This window comes from Coregonus clupeaformis, unplaced genomic scaffold, assembly GCF_020615455.1.
Source record: "Coregonus clupeaformis isolate EN_2021a unplaced genomic scaffold, ASM2061545v1 scaf2369, whole genome shotgun sequence".
Classification (NCBI taxonomy): domain Eukaryota; kingdom Metazoa; phylum Chordata; class Actinopteri; order Salmoniformes; family Salmonidae; genus Coregonus; species Coregonus clupeaformis.
The window spans coordinates 23,275-37,371 of NW_025535823.1; the positions used below are offsets into that span (position 1 = coordinate 23,275).

The 14,097-nt window shown below is 48.7% G+C and overlaps 1 pseudogene; it reads right to left on the bottom strand.

Moving 5' to 3' along the window:
• Positions 1-633: 633 nt before the first annotated feature.
• On the bottom strand, positions 634-5,320 carry LOC121571742 (annotated as a pseudogene).
• Between the last annotated feature and the right edge of the window lie 8,777 nt (positions 5,321-14,097).

The following is a 14,097-nucleotide window of genomic DNA, read 5'->3' on the forward strand; positions in this document are numbered from 1 at the left end:
CTTCACGGATGAATCGTGTCGGCGAGCGGTTTGCTGATGTCAACGTTGTGAACAGAGTGCCCCATGGTGGCGGTGGGGTTATGGTATGGGCCGGCATAAGCTACTGACAACAAACACAATTGCATTTTATCTATGAAAATTTGAATGCACAGAGATACTATGACGAGATCCTGAGGCCCATTGTTGTTCCATTCATCCGCCGCCATCACCTCATGTTTCAGCATGATAATGCATGGCCCCATGTCGCAAGGATCTGTACACATTCCTTGGAAGCTGAAAATGTCCCTGTTCTTCCATGGCCTGCATAATCACCAGACATGTCACCCATTGAGCATGTTTGGGATGCTCTGGATCGACGTTTACGACAGCACGTTCTAGTTCCCGCCAATATCCAGCAACTTCGCACAGCCATTGAAGAGTGGGACAACATTCCACAATCAACGGCCTGATCAACTCTATGCGAAGGAGATGTGTCACGCTGCATAAGGCAAATGGTGGTCACACCAGATACTAAGTGGGGTTTTTTTTATCCACGCCCCTACCTTTAAAAAAAAGGTATCTGTGACCAACAGATGCATATCTGTATTCCCAGTCATGTTAAATCCATAGATTTCTTTCAGTTGATTGATTTCCTTATATGAACTGTAACTGTAGTAAAATCTTTGAAATTGTTTCATGTTGAGTTTATATTTTTGTTCAGTGTATATTATGATTAAAGAAGTCTTCGTTATAGTCCAGAAATGTTTGTATTAAAGCCCCTAGATTGAAGCTCTATACTAGTACAGTGTTAATTTCACACAAAAATCTGTAAATACATATGTTGTATAAGAAAAATAATACATCATTCTTGCATATAAAGCTTATACAGATTCTAAGCATGGCTATCAATTTGACTTTTCACATTGCTAGAAAATGTGTACATATGCTCAAGTAATACACATTGTCTCTACTTCATAAAAGCTCCCTTCATGAGCTTATATTGAAAGAAAGTGTTGGCAGCGTCCATTCCTAATCGAAGAACAGGCATGACTGTAGACTCAAGGAAACCACCTCCTTCCTTCTCAGGTGTGTTGCTCTTCTTGAACTCCTCCATCTCCTGTCTCATTAAGTCAGCCTTCTCCTTGTGGCCCTTCTCCAGCAGATCCTTCTGCTCCTGCATCTTGCACTCCAAGGCCCTGTGGAAGTCCCGTTCCTGTTGCTTCATCTCCTCCTTCATCTTCTCTTCCATCTGCCTCAACTTCTCGTCTTTGCTTCTGCGATCGTCCTCCATGGTGCGCTCCATCTCCACCCGTTTCTCTTCAGCAGCCTTCTTCTCCTGCTCCAGCACAGCTGATCTCTCCTTCTCCTCTGCATGGTCCAAAGGAACATTTGAGGTAGGAAAACACTCTAGCTTCTAGACTACTCATGTTCTCTCTCATATTGACGCAACAGACAGCCCCTGATCTTTTCCAAGTTCTGGAGTAGGCCTTAAGTTCTAGGTTAAACTTTAGCCCGCATCCGTACTCTTTCAAACATCCCACATCTATGTTGACTTAGTGCAAGATTATCACCAATATATTGTGAGAAGTCACTCCAACCAGAAACCTGAATTCAACCAGAAAATAACATCCCATGCTATATTTTGGACTTACCGTGGATCTTTTTCTCATTTTCAGTCAATTTTTTGTCAGCTTGCAGGATGGAATTCTTTTCTAGACTCTTCTCCTTCAGGAACTGCTCCAGAATCTCCTCAGCCTGCAGAAAACCCCCCCAAAGGCTACATGTTTTATCATTGTTTGATGGCAATCTAAAACCGGTTGGATGTGTTTCTGGTATGATGCTGTAGATGCCTAAAAATACTTTATGGAAGCTAATGTGAATCATAACAGTAACTGAGGTTGATAGAAACAGCAACCCATCTACGACATTGAAACTAAGTGGATCGGCCTGAAAGATGAGAACAGCGCCAGTGTTCAATATGGATTTTTTGATGAATGTTTCAGCCCTAGCAAGGATTCAGCTCGAAGCTCTTACCCTAACTCCTTTTTCGGGCTCGGCCCGGTACTGTGCCACCATGTTGTCATGGTGATTGCAGTAAAGCTCATATCCTCCAGGTGTGGCGTAGATCCCCTCCTTAATCTTCTGGGCCATCGGAGCAGACAGCTTCTCCAGAAGGGCCGCACACTTCTTCTCTGAGGCATCCTCGTTCTGGATGAGAAGGTCAGCGTAGTGCTTTGCAATGGCCACCTGCAAGAGTTGAGACTTTAGGGAAGCATTTGTAAAAAGTGGTCCTTGACAGAGTTAAGAAATAAGTCAGTGTTTGTACCAGGCACAGATCTCAAATGATGACCCTTACCGCCAATGCTTTCAAGAAATCCCCATTTCCGTCTTTGAAGGATCGGTTCATGAATGCCTGTGTGGCCTGGTGGTCGGAGCGGAGGTGATGACTTGAAATCTGACCCATGTCCACCGGGAATAAGGCCTTTACCTCCTCCATGCCCCTCTGGTACACCGCCAGGCCCTCATCCACAGCAGCCTGGTTCTCAATTTGAGCCATGGCCAGCACTGCATTCTCCAGACAGGGCACAGAGCCTTTGGCAATGGTCTCCACATAGGTGTTAACCAAGTGGCCGAGCACTGAAATCAGATAGATGCAGGAAGAAAAATATAAGTGTATACATTTGGTGGTACAATAATATAGGCTACATTCAATACATCTGTGCAGAATCTTCAGATATTTGACTTACTTCTCCCGGTTACTTTGTGGCCCCCTTTGACAGTTTTTGTGCGGCTCTCCTGGAAAATGACGCGGCAAAAGTATCTGCAACCTTTCGGAAGCTTCCACAGAGGTCAGCCTCATCCATGGAATCCAGGTGGGGCATGTTGGCAGGAGTTGTAGGGGTGGGGAATACAAAGCACTTGCGCGAGGGGAAGTAGTTCCGGATGCACTCGTGGGAGGTTGTACATCAGGTTCTTTCTACCCCCACCTGAATGATAGTCAGCATTCACCATTATAGCAGACATTACAAAATTTTTAGGGCTGGTTTCCCAGATACAGATTAGGCCTTGTCCTGGGCTGGACAAAAAGTGTGTTCAATGGAGAATCTCGTCTGGGAGGCCTAATCTGTGTCTGGGAGACAGGCCCTTAGAGTTCACCATCCAAACACACAATCATTAACAGAAAAGCATATCAAGAGATATGCTTAAATTAACATTATGACCAATAAATTGGATAAAATAATTATGTCACTTGGTTTATGAGTCTGTTTGATTATGAGTCTAATCCTAGAATACATTTTCATAGGAATGATTTTATAATGTGTAATTTAGCAAGCGTTAGAGCCAATATCAATCATCTTGTTTTTCAACCCCTATGTTCTTTGTGAGATAATGATTATTCCAACTGTATAACTGTTCATGGTGCACTATTCAATGGAGAGACATTGTGCACAGTTGATCATTGGGGTGGTGGCTAGTGCTAATGTCACCTTTCTGAGTTCCAGGGAATGCTCCAGATACCCATCTTCGGTGACGTTTCTGCCATCGATCTCGAGTAGTAGAGTGAAATCTCTGATGGCCCACACAAAATTTGGAAAGAACTGGACAAACTGGGCGTCCCCTCCTTCCTCCTCCTCATCGTGAGAGGATGAAGCTGCACTGGAAGAATTCACCTTGATCCGCTCTGTCAGCTCACTCACATATCTTTAGAGCCGGTTGAGGATTGACTGATAAAAGCTACAAAACTATGTGGGTCCGAATTGTAATGCGCCTGCTACAGTTGTACAAGGACTTGCTGTACAACAGTTATAGCATACGAGTAGTTTCAGTTTCTTTTTGAATGGACTGTGTCCACATGCACGGACTGACCCCTAAGGGAATGGATCCAACAAAGTACAGTGTGTTCCAACATTCTGCAAACATGTAATTAACGCTGTCAGTAACAATTTATTGCTCCGGGTCTATAAGGACATATTGCTCAGCGTCAAATAAATATACAAACATACAGCACTTTCACTTTCAATATGAGAGGGACTTCCAAGAAATGGCCCGGTTGGGGGAAATATCCCCCACACATGTGACATGTACACCTGTTAAAGTCAATAGGAGAGAAATCAGGGGAGGATTGCCATGGGCAAATTGATTTAGGTTTAAAGGATACTGGAGGTTCTCCACGGCTTGATTGTCGATGGTCCCTCGACTGTTGTAGACCAGAGTACTGCTTAACAGAATGGCCAGGGAGAAGATCCAGGAATCATTCTTAGAATCCCCCTGAAACAAGTATGACAACAGCAACATGTATTGGTGATCTGGCTAAATGTAATTAAATTATTTAAAATATGTGTGTTTAGATATGTGTTCACTGTGCTGGATTATTCATGTGAAATGTAAAGAGACTGAATTTTGACCTCCCACCTTCTCCACATCCCCCAGCCCCTCTGTATCCAGCAGCACCAGGGTGTGGTCTCTTTTTTCAGGATGAGGCACACACCACATCCAGATTCCCTTAGTCTTGGATTGGATGGTGGCTCCCAGGGCAAAACCTAAATTAATATTTCAAAGACCATTTTAAGAAGAAAAAAATGTAATACATTTGCAAAATATATTTTTAATGAATTGGGCATTGACTATTGAGATACAGCTGATGCCCAAACCAGTTTGCAAATTCTCATTTGTCTCTCAGCATCAGTCTCACCCTTTCTCTTTCCAGCCAGCTTGTTCATGAGGTAGGACTTGCCAGTGCGGTACAGCCCGACCACTGCCACCACTACGACTTGCTGGTTCAGTCCCATCAGGTACTTGATGGCCCCAGGGACTACATGAAGCTCGCCGTCTGCGTTTTCGACCAGGCACATTGGGGAATCCATAGTCAAGTGGCTTCACAGGATGATTAGCCTACAGCTCCCAGAAATATTAAATCTATAATAAAATGATTAATTAAATATAGTTCAGGTGAATGATTGATATAAGTTAATTATCGATTCCTTCTATAAATTAAGCTCACAATGTGAATATAGCCTAGGACTACTGCATAGGCTATGTAAATATATTATTAAAAAGATCTGCACAATTAAACAGCCTAGCCATATGCATACAACATTTAGTTAAAGTGAAGTTAAAATATTGTCCAATGTCAGCTTCAATTTCATTATGAAATTCGTCTTCAAAAATGTAATTGTTTTCCTGTTATGGTACAGCATTCGCCGGTCGTAACCTACTTACATAGACGACTTCTCCAAAAGTCCTCTCCAACCCAACTGAGGTTAATGGCAGAGAAACAACGCCCTGCAAGCTATATATTTGCTGCGATACAGAAAGTGAAAGTTGCCTAGGCTATATTTTTCTTCACTTATTTTCACCAGTCCAATATAAGATGAAACTGACGCAAACTACTTTTAATTCATCAACAAAATCTTTCTAAATATCAGAAGGATATGCAATAGAAATATTCAATTGCGAATTGCGTTATTGAGCCAATTATCGGGCTATTGTTCAACTAGGAATAGTGCCACTTTCACGTGGTAGTCGGACCTAGAAACTCTGGTTAAAAAAATAACAGGAAACTCTGAAATCTCCGACGATTTTTTTTTTTTGAACGGTCATCCATATCGGAATTCCAAGTCGCGAACTTGGGCCTCTTTCTAGAGCTCCCACTTTCCAACATGAAGATCACTGACGCCATGCATGACATGATTTGACCTCGTTTTTTTTTTACCGAATTACCATTTCTGCATTTCCTAGTTCCGACTAGCACGTGATCGCGGCATGTAATGAATCACTGCGCAGAGCAGGGACTTTTTATATTTGTTTGGAAGCTTAATTTTAAACTGAAGAAACTTTCACTTTCAATATCATCACATACAGTGGGGAGAACAAGTATTTGATACACTGCCGATTTTGCAGGTTTTCCTACTTACAAAGCATATAGAGGTCTGTAATTTTTATCATAGGTACACTTAAACTGTGAGAGACGGAATTAAAACAAAAATCTAGAAAATCACATTGTATGATTTTTAAGTAATGAATTTGCATTTTATTGCATGACATAAGTATTTGATCACCTACCAACCAGTATGTCACGATCGTTTACGAACGAGAAGGACCAAGGCGCAGCGTGATATGCATTCATGTTTATTAATGACTAAACACACGACAAAATAACAAACGAAACGTGAAGTCCAAGGTAGCATACAAACAACATACCTTAACTGGAACAAGATCCCACAACTAACAGGTGCCAAAAGGCTGCCTAAGTATGGACCCCAATCAGAGACAACGAGCAATAGCTGCCTCTGATTGGGAACCACTCAGGCCAACATAGATCTATACATACTAGATCAGGGGTGTCAAACGTCTGGCCCGCGGGCCGGATCAGGCCCGCAAACGGGTTTAATCCGGCCCGCGAGATGATTTTGTAAAGTATAAAAATTATCTGCAATTTTTCAATAAAATAAACTGCTGTTCCAATTGTGTCCACTGGATAGCGCAATAGCAATTGTGTTAAGCAAGCAAACTGTTTATACTGGGGCAGAGCAAATAGGTCAAGTAAGTGCAGCCAGTCCGGATGAGCTACTTTGTTTTGCCCGCGATATTTATTACGGCTTCTACTTTTAACATGATGTGCTTTGGCACCCTCATTGCCCCAATATGTCTCTGTCAAAAAAGAGAAAAGTGGACGCAGAGTGTTCCAAGAAAAATTGTCATCCTTCTATTTATTCACGGAATTGAATGGGAAAGCTGTATGTTTGGTGTGTTCACAGCATGCTGAAAGAATATAACCTTCGTCGCCACCATGTGAGTCTTCATGCCGACAAATATGACAACTTTCAAGGACAGCGGAGAAGAGAGAAGGTGAATGAACTGTTGGTGGGTCTGAAGAAACAGCAGTCTGTGTTTACTCACAGCCGAGACATCAGCCTGTGAAAGCTAGCCAGTGAAAGCTAGCTACCTCATTGCTAATGAAATCGCAGTGGCTTCAAAACCATTTATCGAGGGTGAATTTGTAAAAACATGCATGATGAAGGCAGCAGAGATTGTGTGCCCTTAAAAGCACCAGGCTTTTGCAAATATCAGCCTGACAAGAAACACAGTTGCAGACAGGATTTCCGATCTTTCAGTGGATTTGGACAGCCAGTTGAAGCAAAAAGTAAAGTCATTTATTGCGTTTTCGGTTGCAATTGATGAAAGCACGGACATTACAGATGTTGCGCAACTGCCCATTTTTATCGCGGAGTTGATGACACATTGACCGTCACCGAGGAGTTCGTGGAGTTGGTGCCGATGACAGATACAACGACAGCAGCTGATATTTTCACTGCACTCGTCGGCGCGCTGGACAGGGTCGGAGTGGACTGGTCCCGCGCTGTCAGCCTGGCTACAGATGGTGCGCCCTCAATGATCGGGAAAAAAGCAGGCGTTGTGACAAAGTTCAGAGAGAAAGTGCAATCTGAAAATGGAGGACGTGATTTTTGGACTTTTCACTGTATTTTGCACCAGGAGGCTTTGTGTTGCAAGTCATTCAAGATGGATAACGTCATGAAGGTGGTCATCCAAACTGTTAATTTAATCCGATCCAGAAGCCTGAATCACCGTCAGTTTGACAGCCTTCTCAGAGAGAAAGACCACATCTATGGCCTGCCATACCACACTGAGGTAAGATGGTTAAGCGAGGTGCTGTGCTGAGGGCGTTTCTTTTGATTTACGAGAAGAAATTGAACAGTTCATGGAAGAAAAGGGCAAACCAGTGTTAGAATTTCATTCCGCAGAATGGATGCAGGACCTTGCATTTATGGTGCATGTTACAGAACACCTGAATAACTTGAACAAACAGCTGCAAGGGCGCAACAAAGTTGCCACGCAGTATTATGACAGCATGCGTTCTTTCAAGTTGAAGCTGTCATTGTGGGAGACGCAACTCACCGGTGGTGATGCAGCTCACTTCCCTTGTCTGAAAAATGTGTGCGCGACCCAACATGTGGCAGACATGAAGCCGGTTCAAAATAAAATAACGGGACTGTTAAGGGAGTTTGAGCAACGCTTTCAGATTTTTGGTGAACTGGAGAAAGACTTCAACGTTTTTTGTTCGCCATTCACCGTGAATCCCTCTGATCTGCCCGTCAGCATCCAACTTGAAATAATAGACTTGCAGTGTGACTTTCGATTTGAAGGGCAAATTTGCCGCAGCTAGCTTGGACACATTTTATCAGAATCTCTTGCCAGGTTACCCCAACCTGACAGCCCTCGCTGCAAAACTGTTGTGCATGTTTGGAACCACATATCATTGTGAGCAAGTTCTCTGTAATGAGCATAAATAAAACAAAGCTGCGCTCAAGGCTCACGCACAAGCACTTGAATCACATCCTGAAGTTGGCTGCCACTCAGGATGTGACGCCTGATATTGATGCGCTGGTGAAAGCTAAAAGATGCCAGGTATCAGGAGTCAAATAAACTATGCAACCCCACTTAAAGTGCTGCATGAGACACCCTGATATAGTTCTGTGATCTGCTCCAGCTTTATGTTTATATGTTTTTATGTTGATGTTCTATTGTTTTAATTGATTTTATTTTATTTGTATATTTAACCTCTTCTTGACTCTGTGGTTCTTGCACTTGTTTGGGGAACAGGATTTCATTATTTGTATCTACATTTCTGCCTGAGAAATGACACCCTGATATAGTTCTGTGATCTGTGAAACAGTTCTGTGAATCACTGAGGCATTGTGTGTTTGTGTGTTCTTTTTTCTTTAGAATTTTCAAATAAACTTGAGGTGTTTTATGATTAATAGTGATGTTGTGCTTGTACTATTTTGGACACACTGTCCTCAGGTTCCAGCTTTATGTTTTATGTTGATAGTATTAAAACAAAGAAAACAATCTGAAGTTGTTGTTTTTAAGTTATATATACCATGATTTTACCGGTCTGGCCCACTTGGGAATAGATTTTCCTCCATGTGGCCCCTGAGCTAAAATGAGTTTGACACCCCTGTACTAGATCTAACCATAGACAATAAACATAGCACAACACGACACAGAAAATACACACCCTGACTCAACAAATACGAGTCCTAGAGTCAGGGCGTGACAGTACCCCCCCCCCAAAGGTGCGGACTCCGACCGTGCCACATAAACATAACAGGGTAGGGGCCGGGTGGGCATTCTGCCTCGGAGGCGGATCCGGCTCGGGCGTGACCACCACTTACTCTCCACCTCCTGTTGCGCCCTGGTCTGGTCTGGACCTCGACGACGCTGCTTCCCTCTCCTTCCTCCCACGACTACCAAGCCCTGTCTGGACCCTGGTGTGGGAGACCCCAAACCTGGAGAGGGGCTGACGTCTGGGTCTGGACTGGAACCGCTGACTGGAGCTGGACCCAGCGAGGGTGGATTGAACTGCTCTGGCTCGCGAGTGGAGCCGCTGACCGGAACTGGATCAGGCACCGGTGGAGCGGATTGCTCTGGCTCGAGTGGAGCAGCTGACCGGAGCTGGACCGGACCCCGGTGGAGCAGATTGCTCTGGCTCGGAGTGGAGCCGTTGGACCGGAGCTGGACTGGACCCCGGTGGAGCGGATTGCTCTGGCTCGGAGTGGAGCAGCTGGCCGGTGCCGGACCAGGCACCGGTGGAACAGGCACGGGCCGTGCGGACTGGAACACGCACCACTGGCTTGGTGCGGGGGAGCAGGAACGGGCCGGACCGGGCTGGCGACGCGCACCACTGGCTTGGTGTGAGGGTGGGAACAGGCCGGACCGGGCTAGGCGACGCGCCACCACTGGCTTGGTGCGAGGGCAGGAACAGGCCGGGCCGGGCTGGCGACGCCGCACCACTGGCTTGGTGCGGGGACAGGAACAGGCCGGACCGGGCTGGCGACGCGCACCACTGGCTTGGTGCGAGGGACAGGAACAGGCCGGACCGGGCTGGCGACGCGCACCACTGGCTTGGTGCGAGGGACAGGAACAGGCCGGACCGGGCTGGCGACGCAGCACCACTGGCTTGGTGCGAGGGCAGGAAACAGGCCGGGCCGGGCTGGCGACGCGCACCACTGGCTTGGTGCGAGGGACAGAACAGGCCCGGACCGGGCTGGCGACGCACCACTGGCTTGGTGCGAGGACAGGAACAGGCCGGACCGGGCTGGCGACGCGCACCACTGGCTTGGTGCGAGGGACAGGAACAGGCCGGGCCGGGCTGGCGACGCGCACCACAGGTTTGGTGCGAGGGGCAGGAACAGGCCGGGCCGGGCTGGCGACGCGCACCACTGGCTTGGTGCGAGGGAGAGGAACAGGCCGGACCGGGCTGGGGACGCGCACCACTGGCTTGGTGCGAGGGCCAGGAACAGGCCGGGCCGGGCTGGCAACGCGCACCACAGGCTTGGTGCGAGGGGCAGGAACAGGCCGGGCCGGGCTGGCGACGCGCACCACTGGCTTGGTGCGAGGGGCAGGAACAGGCCGGACCGGACTGGCGACGCGCACCACAGGCTTGGTGCGAGGGACAGAAACTGGCCGGACTGGGCTGGCAACGCGCACCACTGGCTTAATGCGGGGAGCAGGAACGGGCCGGACCGTACTGGGAACACACACCACTGGCCTTGTGCGGGAAGCAGGAATGGGTCGGGCCGTACTGGGAACACGCACCACTGGCTTAGTGCGGGGATCAGGAACGGGCCGGACCGGACTGGCGACACACACCACTTGCTTGGTGCGAGGAGCGGGACTGGGTTCCCTTATAAACCCCCGCACCTTCTGCTGCCTAACCAGCTCCTCTCGCCGTGCCTCTACACTCTCCTTCTCCCTTATAGCATCCTGTAGCTCCTCCCTCTGACCGTATAACTCCTGCTCCCTCTGAACCAATAGCCCCCGTAACCTGGTGGCCTCCTCTCCTAACCTGCAGAATCGCCCTGTCGCTTCCTCCTGCTGCCTCGTCGTCCACACCGTGTGCCTCCCCCCCCCCATTTTTTTTATTGGGGTTGCCTCTCGGGTCTCCGTCGTCTGCACTGTTGGCGCCGTTTCTCCTGTCCTACCTGGGCATCCTCATTCATCGCCCTCCGGTAACGGACGGCCTCTTCCTCCGTAATTCTCCCCCAACCGAGGAGGACATCAACTAATGTAACCTCCCGTTGAATTCCCGGCGTTTGCTCCTGAACACGCTACTTGGTCCTATTTTGGTGGGATCTTCTGTCACGATCGTTTACGAACGAGAAGGACCAAGGCGCAGCGTGATATGCATTCATGTTTATTAACGACTAAACACACGACAAAATAACAAACGAAACGTGAAGTCCAAGGTAGCATACAAACAACATACCTTAACTGGAACAAGATCCCACAACTAACAGGTGCCAAAAGGCTGCCTCTGATTGGGAACCACTCAGGCCAACATAGATCTATACATACTAGATCTAACCATAGACAATAAACATAGCACAACACGACACAGAAAATACACACCCTGACTCAACAAATACGAGTCCTAGAGTCAGGGCGTGACACAGTAAGAATTCCGGCTCTCACAGACCTGTTAGTTTTTCTTTAAGAAGCCCTCCTGTTCTCCACTCATTACCTGTATTAACTGCACCTGTTTGAACTCGTTACACACAAATAAACGACCTCAAAAACACAAGAGGCGAAACAAATACGCGAGTGCGTAAAATCACATGAAATGCCAAGGTACCGAACCTATACATTCATGACAGGCGGACAATAACACACAAAATACAAACATAACATAGGGGAACTTATAGGTGACATAATCAATACAGAATAGGAAACAGGTGCACTAACTAGACATGACAAAACAAACATCGAAAACATCAAACGGTAGTAGCTAGTACTCCGGGGACGACGAACGCCGAAGCCTGCCCGAGAAGGAGGAGGAGCAGCCTCGGCGGCATCCGTGACAGTACCCCCCCCTTGACGCGCGGCTCCAGCCGTGCGCCGACCCCGGCCTCGGGGACGGCCAGGAGGACGCGGAGCAGGGCGCGTGGGATGACTCCGGTGGAACTCCGTCAGGAGGGAGGGATCTAAAATGTCCCTCCTCGGCACCCAGCACCGTTCCTCTGGACCGTACCCCTCCCACTCCACGAGATACTGCAGACCCCCCATCCGACGTCTCGAATCCACGATGGACCGGACTGAGTACGCCGGAGCCCCCTCGATGTCCAGTGGGGGCGGAGGAGTCTCCCGTATCTCATTGTCCTGGAGTGGACCAGCTACCACCGGCCTGAGGAGAGACACATGGAACGAGGGGTTAATGTGATAATCATTAGGCAGTTGTAACCTGTAACATACCTCGTTCAATCTCCTCAGGACTTTAAATGGCCCCACAAACCGCCGACCCAGCTTCCAGCAGGGCAGGCGAAGGGGCAGGTTTCGAGTCGAGAGCCAGACTCGATCTCCAGGTGCGTACACTGGACCCTCACTGCGGTGGAGATCGGCGCTCACCTTCTGCCTACGGATAGCCCGCTGCAGATGTACATGCGCAGCGTTCCATGTCTCCTCCGAGCGCCGAAACCACTCATCCACCGCAGGAGACTCGATCTGGCTCTGATGCCATGGTGCCAGAACCGGCTGATACCCCAACACACACTGGAAAGGGGTCAGATTAGTAGAGGAATGGCGAAGAGAATTCTGGGCAATCTCCGCCCAGGGATATACCCGACCACTCCTCCTGCCGGTCCTGGCAATATGATCTCAGAAACCTACCCACATCCTGGTTCATTCTCTCCACCTGCCCATTACTCTCAGGGTGGAAACCCGAGGTAAGGCTAACCGAGACTCCCAAGCGTTCCATGAACGCCCTCCAGACTCTAGAGGTGAATTGGGGACCCCGATCAGACACTATATCCTCGGGTACCCCATAGTGCCGGAAGATGTGGGTAAACAAAGCCTCAGCAGTCTGTAGGGCAGTAGGGAGACCCGGCATTGGGATGAGACGACAGGCTTTAGAGAACCGATCCACAACGACCAGAATGGTGGTATTCCCCTGGGAGGGGGGAAGGTCCGTGACAAAGTCTACCGAGAGGTGAGACCACGGCCGTTGTGGAACGGGAAGGGGTTGTATCTTCCCCCTGGGCTGGTGTCTAGGCACCTTACACTGAGCGCACACCGAGCAGGGGGAGACATAAACCCTCACGTCCTTAGCCAATGTTGGCCACCAGTACTTTTCGCTAAGACAGTGCACTGTCCGGCCAATACCAGGATGTCCAGAGGAGGGTGACGTATGAGCCCAATATATGAGACGATCCCGAATCTCGAGCGGAACGTACGTCCGCCCCACTGGACACTCTGGAGGAGTAGGGTCGGTGCGTAACGCCCGCTCGATTTCATCATCGACCTCCCACTCCTCTGTGTCATATCGCCGGGACAGGGCGTCTGCCTTACCGTTCTGGGACCCTGGGATGTAAGTGAGCTTAAACACGAACCGGGCCAGAAACATGGTCCACCTAGCCTGACGAGGGTTCAGTCTCCTAGCTGCCCGGATGTACTCCAGGTTACGATGGTCAGTCAGAATGAGAAAAGGGTGTTGAGCCCCCTCAAGCCAATGCCTCCACACCTTTAGGGCTTGAACCACGGCTAGCAGCTCCCTGTCCCCCACGTCATAATTACGTTCCCGCTCGGGCTGAGCTTCTTAGAGTAAAAGCGCAGGGCCGGGGTTTAGGGGCGTGCCTGAGCGTTGAGACAGCACAGCCCCAATACCGGCCTCTGACGCGTCCACCTCCACCTGGAACGCTAAAGCGGGATCCGGATGTGCCAGCACCGGAGCAGAGGTGAACAGGTCCTTCAGTTTACAAAATGCCCTGTCCACCTCAGCTGACCACTGCAAACGCACCGGGCCCCCCTTCAGCAGGGAGGTGATGGGAGCTGCTACCTGTCCAAAACCCCGGATAAACCTCCGGTAGTAATTGGCAAAACCCAAAAACCGCTGCACTTCCTTAACCGTGGTTGGGGTCTGCCAATTACGCACGGCTGAAACGCGGTCAATCTCCATCTCCACCCCTGACGCGGACAATCGATGGCCCAGGAAGGAGATGGACTCCTCGAAAAACAGACATTTCTCTGCCTTGACATACAAGTCATGCTCCAACAGCCTACCCAACACTCGACGCACCAGGGCTACATGCTCGGCTCGTGTAG